Raw genomic sequence first — 12,254 nt, forward strand, 5'->3', positions numbered from 1 at the left:
CATCCAGAATAGATCTATCTGAAAATGCTGCAGAGTGAGAGAACAAGTAGGAGGAGGCGAGAAGAAATAACGAGAAAACTTAAGGCGTCGTATTGATTGGCAGAAGCCATCTTCCGGAAGCAGGATTAGATTTATATTTAAATGAGAGACGGTGGAAGCGTTGAGGGTGTGGTGGACTGTGATTTGGCCGCAGTGAGAGAGGGAGAGACAGAGAGAGAGGGGGAGGGAGAGAGAGGAAGCCGAGTGAGGCACAGAATGCGGGTGAATAAAAGTTGACTTGGCTGCGCACTCACGTGCAGAGTACTGTGTGTATGTGTGTCTGTGTGTGTGTGTGTGTCCCCTCCGTTCGCTCTCAGGCCACTCGTTCGGCGTCCTACGGCGAGCAAGAATTACGGCCGATCGTGACCAGAATGTACAACAGCTTACTTTAGATGCGTGACCCAAATTGATAACTCGCCAGAAGTGCCGCTGCGGTGCTCATGAAAGCTGTTCTCCACTGTTGCCGGAGGCCACTCTAACGAACCGAGAGACTCTGATTTACAGACCTGAAAACTGAGATAAGCTCTCGGCTTAAAAACTTCAACGAAAAAAAGTACATTGTGGGCAGAACCTCTGCAGAGTGACATATTTTACTCGCTGCAGAAGAATAATTAATTTACGCCAGAAGAGTACTAATCTAGTAATGAAAACATTGTCCTGAATTGTTCTGTAACTTGCTTGTTGCTGCCTCTCTACTACCAGCACAGATCACATTTATCTTCCGATAGTCTCCCGTCGACTTTCGTCTAGTTCAACGTTCCAGAACTACATAGGGCGATTTATCAACAGTAATTAACTTACTGTGACACATGTGCATCCATAGAGTGCAAATCTGTGACCGGCATGCCAGAGCGTACTTACCATTGTACCATGTACTAAGGTTTCTTCTCATTCCATGAAGTGTGGGAAGAAATACTGTTGTCACTCTGAGTAGTTTGATCTTGGCTTCGCGGTCCCTTCGGCAGCAATATGCCTTGGTTACAGATTTTCCTGGACCTCTCACTTGTTTCTTGAAGCATTATAGGTAGGTTTACAGTGATAGCTCGCTTCCACCTTCAAGCTCTGCCACTTAAGTCTGAGTGACACACTTCAGTAGTATAGCTGTGCATGTTCTGATCTGCTTTGGAATGCAGGGAATGATGACGTCAACAGACCCAGTCTCGTTATCACTGGTGTCATGATACTTATCAATTCTGCCACATTCTGTACTCCTCCACCCTCCCCCCCTCCCCCCCTCCCATTAACCCTCCTCTCCCCAATCCCCTCTCTCCCGCTAGTCAAAATCCAAGGTGGCAAAACAACCCAATTGTGCTCTTGGGAAATAGAGAGAAGTCTGAGATGTTCAAACGAGCCAAGATTGTGGTTTCTAGCCTTATCTCCTCCATTTCTCTCTCCCCTCTCTAGCTAATCACAGTATGGTATTATAAAAAGCCTGTGAATCAGACCGTAGTTGTGAAATTATGTGAGCTTCTAGTACCAAGTTCAAAGATATGAAGTAAAAACTTACACAATCTCCACTTCAGTAGGCACCTAGAACAAAAATTTTAGTCTCTGAATTGTGGACGAATACATACGTATGCAATTCATCCGGATAATATTAAAATGAGGTTGTCAGTTGCATAAAAATGACGATGCCTTCAATGAAATGTTTTATTTCTGTAATCGTCACGTGAAATTAAAAGGCATTTAAATGAGATGGTGTCAAATATTTCCCTCGGAATCGCACACACACGCACACACACACACACACACACACACTCACACACACACATACACACACGCGCGCGCGCGCGCGCGCGCGCGCTTATGCATACGCAACATGTTGTTTCACACCTCTATAAATACTGTACCGACTTGTCATTAAATTTCAAATCAAATTTGTGCACACAAAGTATTTCAACTTCTGCCTCGCCTCTCTCTCTGTCCACCTCTCTCTCCTCTCTAAATTTCATCTCTCAAGTGTGGCCTAAAACCGGTTACATAATACCACCAGTAGCTGACACCACTAGTAACTGACCCCTTGAATAGCTGACATACCAGTTACCTGTCACCCCAAGTAGCTGACATCTCTCCCAGTAGCTGACACCCACTGCATTTTGGGAACAAGTATTGATTCAACTGTCAGCTTTATCGTTAATATCACAAACACACACACACACACACACACACACACACACACACACACACACACCCACACCAATCAGGACGGATCTCTTCATATCTCACATGTCTGATAACACGCAGGCTGCTCAGAGAGAGACGATGCATCTCAACTTTCTAGTGTTACGTTCATGAAACACAAAAGGTGTATTACAGAAGGAATGGAAGGTAAAACCTAAAACCAATATAGACACAAAATTTATTTTAAATTTTTTCACATATGTGATTTATTTATGTTCTTTGTCTGCACAAGTAATGTTTTTACATTCAGTGTTTTTACATATAGTGTTTTCACAGATTCACTGTCTGAGCAGTTATAATGGATCACAGGATTTCCATAGAAAAGCAGACGACAAAGCAATGTGAACATGAGTTTAATCAGAATGGAGTATGTGAATTCACAACAGTTACAAATATGGGAGTGACATCAAATTACAATTTATGCTGTACATTTTTCAGATATATTTTTCAGATTTTGTAAGAAAATTATCACTTTTGATTGCGAAACAGAAGATGCTTCATGAATGGTGACCAGTTTGAATCCATACATATCATCTACATCTACATTTATACTCCGCAAGCCACCCAACGGTGTGTGGCAAAGGGCGTCTTCAGGCCATAGAGTATGTCTGGAAAATTAACGGAAATTTTCTTATAGGGGTATCAGAAACTTTTAAACACATTACACTATACAGAAGAGACAACACTTAACATAAAATAAACGTTCTGAGAGTTCGACTCTAAGACCATTTAAAATCTTTACCAATTGCCCTCAAAGGGCGCTTGATATAAACTCTTCAAGGAATTTGAAAATTATGTTCATCATACAAATATCCAATAAGTTGATTAAATGAGCAATTGATTTTAGAGAAACGTACATTTACAGTCTGTTTGAAGATTTACTGCAAAATAATATGTATTCTTTTACTGTTCTAACAGAAAAGAAAGTTCCTGATGTTTCCTCATGGCACATGTGGTGTTAGTTCTACATTTTTTATGTTTTTGTAAAGTTGACTGCGTCCTCTTTTGTTTTGTGTGCTAGTTTATTTTTACCAGTGTTATCATTCTTCTTCTTGCACTCCTGGTCAAACATATAAGTGATATTAATCAATTAAAATCACAACTTAAGTTTTCCTCACAATCTAAGTTTCTTCAAATGTTATATAATATAGTGTGTAGCTTACAGTATGGTATGGTGTTTTATTATAGATGTACCTATGTTACCCTTACCATAAGACAATAATTTACGATATCCTTCGTCTCAAAGGTGATTTATGACGTATTGTGGCGACTCATCCTTGAATGTTCAACTACCCAACCATAGATATTATGCTGGTCAGTGAGTTTCAACAGATTATCTCCATGGCAACGGACGTTATATCGGCATGCTTTAATGCTCCCGTTTCCATGCTGACAGACGGCATCCCCTGTTGGTACATACGTGGTCAGACGTATACCATGCCGTGGATGAATTTCGTTGGTGGAATCTAAACAATCATTTCCATGGTGAGTTCGGATACATCTTCACATTGATACAAAGTTTCCAACAATCTTTGACAAAGATTACCGTCTCATATTTCTCACAGATTTTCCTGAAGGGTTCCATCACCCACCTAGCGTTGGTGCTCCTAATGGCAACCAATCTCACCCTCTGCACTTTTACAGGCCCTTATAGATCTGACCTAGTCTCAGGAAGTGAGGTGGAAAATACCAGAAACCCTTTTTATGGTGTAAGGTTGCAGGCTAGTACCCACTTTATCTTCCTGCTGAGGGATTCCAATGTGCATGTCGCTAGAATTTCCCATACTGTGCTCTTTCGCTTCTCTGTAGTTGTCATTCAGTTCGTTATACGCGTTTGTTGTGAACAGACATTGTTGCTAGATGCTGTTAGTTGATTTGATAATTAGCTCCATCGCACCGTTTACCTTACGAACTCAGTAACATTAAACACTTTATATATAGCGTTTCTTACAGAAATATCACTCAGCATGGCTAACAAGGACAGAGTTGGTGTTTCAGATCCAGTTTGATGCTATTGTCACTCTGCTTTTACATGAGGAGGATGATATTGAAAACGGTGGTGCCAAAACTGGCATGAAAGTAATTCTACATGCAGCAGTGAGTACGATATTCAGTGTGAACTGGATGTATATCGGAGAGTGATGTGAGTGAACGAGTTAATGAACGAACAAATATAACACTTTCTATGGGCGTAGCCGATATAACTCAGTCTCCTTAGAGTGTGTGGATGAATAAATATTTACTCAAATTCTGGATTTGTGAAATTAACTTAAATTGATAATTACGTAATTATCTTTGTTTTGTTTTACTTTTTAGACACTAATGCAAATAACTGCAATGCTCTTAGTTACCAAATATATGATTCAAATTTTTTCTGTAATTAACAGATACAATGCAATTTTAAAGTGATGCGCTAAGGGAACATTAATTTTTAAACAGGCAACTGTTATGTTTTGATTTTATAAATCTGTTTTGATAACAATAAATACTAAATAACAATGGGAATAGCCTGAATTCATTACTTTGTATGTCTAAATGCCTGTCAAGAACATGCAGTAAGAATCTGGGTTATGAGGAAACCCCACCACACAGTTTATTTCTTAAAATATTCACGACACCGACTGAAATTTAAGCTTACGATAAGCCATTCAAAAAGTCAAACACTAAGAGGAAAAAGGAATTCGCAGAAAAACTGTGCACTTGAATTCCAATATTTCATAGAGACTAATTAGCAACCAGGTAACTGCTAAGGTATCTAAAATCCCATAAAAATAGATGTTTCTAGAGAGTGTTACATCCAGAGATGAAATTCCCATAATTTTTGCTGAAAATTAGTGCATTCTGACAACGATTAGTCAAGTCACCGTTACATTGTTTTTCATTCCCAAATGTGTGACTTTGCAACTATTATTGTGTCCAGACAGTAGGAAGATATTCAGTGTGTTTGTGTGACAGAACGATACTAATTTTAGAGTATGGTAAAAACTCTATTCTAGAGAACAGCAATTAACTCGAAACAGAACAGCATCATCGAATCTACGTTGGAGGAACTGATATCAGTAGAAAATCCATCAACGTATCCGGTTAAAGTACTTATACCAAACTTAGAAACTATGTCATGAATAATGAATGAAATGTCACGAACACAGCAGTCATTGTTACAGAATCAGCAGACGATGTCAGAGAATCAACATCTGTGTTGCCAAAATTCGCACAAATTTAGGAGACAAATGAAGCAAAGCAAGATCCTTGACCACGAATGTACTAAATGCGGCAAAGAAACTGTCTGCCGAAGTTAACGAAATTAAACAAACACAATCTGCTTTATCCGCAACTGTTCGGAATTTATCCAAGAGGTTGGATAATATCCCAATATACAGGCAGAACAGGAAGAATCGTTGAAAGAGCAATTTAAAATAAGGCAACAACTTGTAGAATACATTAATGCTTGGATATCCGAAAAGAAAAAGCAAACGGGCCAAGATATAGAAATGAAGGTTCAGGAGGTGGTTAGTAAAATAACGAAACATGTCACAGTGGGAAAGGACTATGCAGAAAGTCAAACGGCAAATTGAGTTAACGGACTACAACGAAAAGAATAAATCAAGATTTTTCATGGTGGCTGGAAGATGTCCATAAACATTCTGAAGACGTAATTAGAAAACTGACAAGAATATGAGAGATCTTGCTAGATAATCAATAGGGCAAGGATCAGAGAATGGACACATTTCTCAATCAGGGTTAAATCAGTTGCACAACAGACAATGTGCATCATCCACAGTATTGATAGGAATAAGGGAAAGACTTTATTTCATTTCTATAATAATGGGTAAGGTCACCGACGAGTTTAATTTTTTTTTTTTTTTTTTTTTTTTACAGTTGCCAGCACCTTTAACCCACACTGACACAAATTCAGACTCGTTTATTTTACGATGATTTCTAGTCCTGAGAACGAAAGGCATGGTCGACAGGAAATATGATAGCAGCAATAAGGGAAAGGAAAGACTTTAAGTAGTGCTGGAGCTGTGATGTTGCTAAATACGATCACATTAGAACAAAATTTGCTACAGGCAGATAGTTTCACATTTTTACGCCGTATGAGGGAACAACACACCCTGATGTAATCATCCGTTCTTTTAAATGGGTAATGACTGGGTACTGGATGGATGCAGAGAAAGAAAGTTACTCAAAGGATAAACAGGATGTTTTTCCGAAAGGCTGATGGTATATCGCCAGTCCCATACCTTCTCGTACACACCAACATGAATAGTCGTTTTCTGCCACTTCTCCCAATGATATTAAAAATTCTGGTAGAATTTTATCCATCCCTTCTGCCTTATTCGATCATGTACAGGGCGATGCTGCGTTATGGCCAACTGAAGGTGCAGAAACCTGTAAAACGTGTGAAGAAATCGAGAGGGCAAATCTCACTAAATACTAGCCTTCTGGAGTTCACAAATGGCTTTACAGAGAAGTTTTTAATCCAGAACCGTTCCAGGCATGGCAAGGCTGTCCTTTGAAATATATTGAGAAATACATTTACAAAAATAAGATATCACAACCATCCAATGACATACTGGGGTATGTTAGAGATTTTAAATGTCAAGTTACTCATACAAATAAGAGGAAAACTCAATACAATGCCAAATTCTTAAGGGAATATTAGATTATGTAGATCTAATTCATGAGGCGAAAAGGCAACGTCTAATAGTGGCAAATTTGATGGCCAGGGACATGGCCCAAAGGAACACAACCAGTGTCCGACGGAAAATCGAAAGCAGGGTAACAGCAACAGCAACCATAATAATTACAACAATCACATGAACAGTTGCAAACAACGGTGTCATGACAAAAGGGTTAATACAGGATATGGTTATGTCAGTGGTAACAATCAGTGTCAGCAACACTTAGAAAATAATCCGGTGATTAGAAGGGGCGAGGCTGGTAGTTGTACATCTACATAAAAACTTGGGAATTTGATCAATGACCGCATTGAGTTCTGCTATGAAACAGGGGATGAACTGTTTTATGAAACTATTCCATTATGAAAGCATTTTAACATTAAATCTGTAAGAATTATTATTTGGCTTCTCTGATAGAAATAAAGAAAATGTGTTTCACTATTTTTGGAAATTCAGTCCCTGTATGAGGAAATAGGGGATTAAAGTTTTTATGGAAATATTTAATTATGAAAGAATTTTTGAATCTAAGTCTATGACTACTTGTATTTAACTTCTGCTAGAAATAAAAAATACACATTTAACTGTGTTTTGGATACTCAACCCCTAAGGGTGTAAGAGGTCCATGACTAAGGAATTTATTGCTAGTGCACTCGAGCAGTTGTAACTTCTATGGACTGCTCACGCGCTGCCTTCGATATGTAAGCTACAGTAGAATCGCAGACCAGAGATCAGTGTCGGCAGCAGTAGTGGTAGTAGCTCGCAGAGGGGCGGTTGGGTCAGGTCGCTCGTAGAGAGCAGATGTCGAATTGTACAGTTCACAAAGAGCACTTGTGTCCAGGAGTTCAGACAATTCAGCTCAGTAGTGGTGTTTTGTAGCTCGAGTAGAGCAGTAGAGTTATGGAATTACCAAGGCTGGTCGTGGAGAACGATGGCGGCGCCTGAGTGATGTAGTATAAGGTAAAAGCAAAATATTAATGTTCTTTATTGCTGCGCGCATATGTTAATTGCTACAACTGATTTATGTACCTTTGTTATATCAAAGTCCTACGTAAATGTTTTCAAAAATCTTCCAATAATAATCTTTCTTATAAAGATAACTATTGACAGTCATTCATCTGAATTTAAAGTATTTACTAATTTCTCCTATCCATATTCATGCCGATTATCGCAAAGAAAATCAGTTGTTTTTCATACATAACAAAATCTAGTTGCCAGCATTGCACTGGGCTGTGCCTGAAAAATTACTTATAGGAGCAGATATATACGCTTATCCGGCGACATCACTGAGGTAAGAATTTTCAGATTATTCAGAATGATTTTTCAGGGCCATGACGCAGCACTGCTGACGTCCACATTTACCGGTTTAGATTACAGTCAGTTAATTATTGAAAGATTACATTACGAGATTTCTTTTGAAAGGTTATATAAGACTCACATTTTTATTGGGAGGTTAGTCACTTTTTATTGGGAGGCTACGTAATTTATCTGTTGGGAGGTTACACTTGGCGATAGCCGGCCAGGATCGTATTTTTTGTGATTTTCTGAGTAGTCAGTTGCAGATCTGCTCTTATTTACCAAATATAGTTAAATGTAGTTTGCATCTGGTGCAACGCATTTACTTATTTTTCACTTCTTCTTTCACAGATCATCGACAATTTATTGCTCTTTGCTGTTATTGTATTTGTTCCATTTTTGCTTTGTCTTTGTTTGATTTTGTGGCTACCTTTGACTTGCGAAAATGCCGCCAAAAACTGCCAACAGTACATCGCGATGCGTAATGAGTGCAAAAGAGCCGACTTGAATAACATGACTGATAATACTAGCGACACTCAGTGTCATAATGATTATCCTCCAATTACAGATAATCAGTGCATGCTGACCACCAGTAATGATTCTAATCTAAATGATGAGCAAACAAATTCAATTATGTCCACAGTAAATTTAAAGACAATTGATGACGTGACACTTTCTGCTACAATGAACGCTGATTTGCTAAATTTACACAGTGAACAGATAAATGTTTCTAACGAAGATGAGCAATATACTCAAAATACGTCAGACTTATTTGATTCCGATGTAGTGACGAACAGTGCACATCCAATTAGCAAACCTTTTCATGAATCAGACAATAACCAAATTGTTACAAAAAACGTGACAAATGCAGATACACCATCACACAGCACAGAGAATAAAGTCGCTAATTCTGGCATCGATGAAGTTGTGGCATTATTACTAGAACTTAATGAAAAACACGACAACAATTACAAACAAATTAGTGAACAGATTAGAGCCATTATCGTGCAATGTCATGATACAAAAGATCAGTTAAGTGAGGAAATTAAGGTTTGTACTTGGAATAGTAGTGAAGAAATCAGATCCGTTGCACAAGAAATACGTAATACCTATGCAGCCACAACATAATACTTAGATGTGAAACTAGTGCAGTTGCTAAACAATGTTCAGAAAACGCAACACATTTACGGGACGAGTTTAAATTAGCGTCAGCAGAACTTTCAGGCACTCTGGATGCGAAAGTCGACAAGAAATGTGAACAACAGAACAGCCAAATTGATGAACGTTTTAACCAACTCCTACAAAACAGTGAAAGGCACTACCGTAAATTCATACAAGAACAGAACAAGGTAAAGAAAGAAGTCATGGAAACAACTACTACACGGAGACAGGAAGACAAGCGAAAGTAAAAATTGGATCATCCACAATTTCAGCAGTACTCGATTATGGATCACCTATGTCAGTTATCAATGACGAAACTTTCAATGAATGTAACTAAGAGAACACCTATCCTACGTTACCGTTAGGCAAAACTAAAGTAAAAGGAGCACTATCTGGTAAAGGAGTAGATGTAAAATTACAGGCACACTTATCATTTTGTATTGCAGGTCATATGGTCCACACAAATTTTTGAATTGTTCCCTTATTGACGACAGATATATATATTATATAAATACACAATACGCACCTCAACCTCACAGACTTTATCTTAGGTACGAATTTTTTGATACAACATGACGCAATTATTGACTTTCAAAATTCCTATTTAATGTTAATGGATGGAAAGGTACAACTGGCATTAGAATTTCAGCACGCTTTATCTGCAGAAGAACAAGCAATTAATCGAGCAGAGGTCATTTGTACATCACGTAACATAGACTGTCATTCCACACTGTTCACAGATACGTATGTACACAACAACAATACACCAGACGAAGCCGACTATGACGTTATGCAGATGATTTCTGATAAAGCAAAACAGCAACGCAAATACATATGAGGAACGTACTCAGCTACGCAAAATTCTTTTACAGCAAGCTCCAGTTTTTGACAACATCCCTGGTACTATGTCCGGTTTCATGAATAAATTTCGAGTTAAACAGCACGACACATTTAAAGCCAAACATTATCCCATTCCATACATTCACAGAGAACAAGTTAAGAAAGAATTGCAAGCTATGCTAGACCAAGGAATTATTGAACCGGCAGTTAGTCAATACATAAACCCGCTCCATATTGTTAAGAAAAAGGATGGCTCACTTCGCCTCGTACTTGATTTGCGTCATGTCAACGACATTATTATTAATGAAACAGATTGCCCACAGATATTAGAAGAACTTCTACAGAGATTTCATGGCACTGCTATTTATTCTACATTACATTTAAAATCGGGATTTTGGCAAATTCAGCTCCATCCGAACTGCAGAAAGTACACAGCATTTTTCTGTTCTGGTGATTGTTATCAATTTTGCAAATTACCGTTCGGTTTAACAATTTCTTCAGCAGCATTTATTCGCGGTTTCAGTACTATACTTCCGACAGAACTTAAAGACGGAATCACGACGAATGTAGCCGACAACCTTATCGCAGAAGCTAACTGGTTCTTGAACAACTGTTGCAAACTATTCCTGCACAAGGACTCACAGGTAATCTTAGCAAATCTCACTTTGGCAAAACTTCCATAAAATTTCTTGGACATGTAATTTCAGCGGAAGACATTGCGCCTGTCGCGGAAAAACTTCAAGCTTTACGTGACATTACTGTTCCAACGACCAAGAAACAACTATGCAGCTCACTGGGATTAATTAACTTTCTCCATAAATTTATTCATTACTCTGCTTTAGACACCCCTAGATTATTCCAGTTGACAAGTAAAAACACTATTTGTTCGTGGGATAGCCAAGCACAGTCTGAGTTTGTTAATCTGTAACATGCGTTGTTGAACGCACCACTTTTATCACACCGAGATCCTACCAGTTATTTTTCCAGTGCAACCGACAGTTCTAACACCGCTCTAGGCGTACACATTTTTCAGGAAACTGAAGAAGACAGTACTACAGTAATTAAAAACATCGCCTTTGGAAGTCGCATTCTGTCGCATTCTGAACGCAGTGCTTGAAACATTACGTATTGTATGGGCATTTACCAGATTTAGGCATTTTCTTTATAGTATATATACTACCGTTTATACAGATCATAGAGCTACACAGTTTTTACTTTCCGATAAATTTACATATGACAGGTTAAGCGGATGGAAGCTTTACTTACAGGAATTAAATTTTACAATTGTTCATATTCCCGGTACACAAAATATTGTAGCAGACGCACTATCCCGTTCTCTCAGTGTCAATCAGCAAGACATCGCAACCGACTTCTGCCAAGCAAATTTTAGCCTCATGCATATACAAGTTGCATTTGAAAATTTCATTTCGTCGTCATTACGAGACACAGCACATGAGCAGAGGAAGGACAACGTATGGAAAGAAATTAAACACCCTTGGCAAGATAGGAATAATGTTACCATTAGAAACAATTATACTACACGCAACAACATTCTGTTTCGCCGCTCTCACCCTGACAGCAACAACTGGTTATTATGCATTCCTGTCGAGCTTGTTAACAAATTAATTTGGTATACTCATTTAAGTTACGCACATTATGGAGCCAGAAAATGTTTTCTTATACTGAGACAGAACTGTTATTTTGCCAACATGGAGAAACGTATTCGACGAGTTTTAGCGTCATGTAAAATCTGCTAGAAAGCTAAATCAGACATGACTTCACATATTTCTTCGTTACATACCGTTGTACCCATTAAATTGAGACATATGGCCGCTGTAGACATTTTTGGAGTGATTCCCAGATCTAATAGAGGTTTTTGTTACATCTTTGTCGCTGTTGAACTCACTTCGAAATGTGTTACCTTCACTCCGTTACGCAAAGCTACTGCTAAATCTATTTCGTATGCATTTGTAAAACATTTTCTATTTCATGTAGGGCATGTATTGAATATAATTTTTAACAATGGACAACAATTTCGATCTGCTGTATGGACAGGTA

Source organism: Schistocerca americana, chromosome 2 (assembly GCF_021461395.2).
Source record: "Schistocerca americana isolate TAMUIC-IGC-003095 chromosome 2, iqSchAmer2.1, whole genome shotgun sequence".
Taxonomy (NCBI): Eukaryota; Metazoa; Arthropoda; class Insecta; order Orthoptera; family Acrididae; genus Schistocerca; species Schistocerca americana.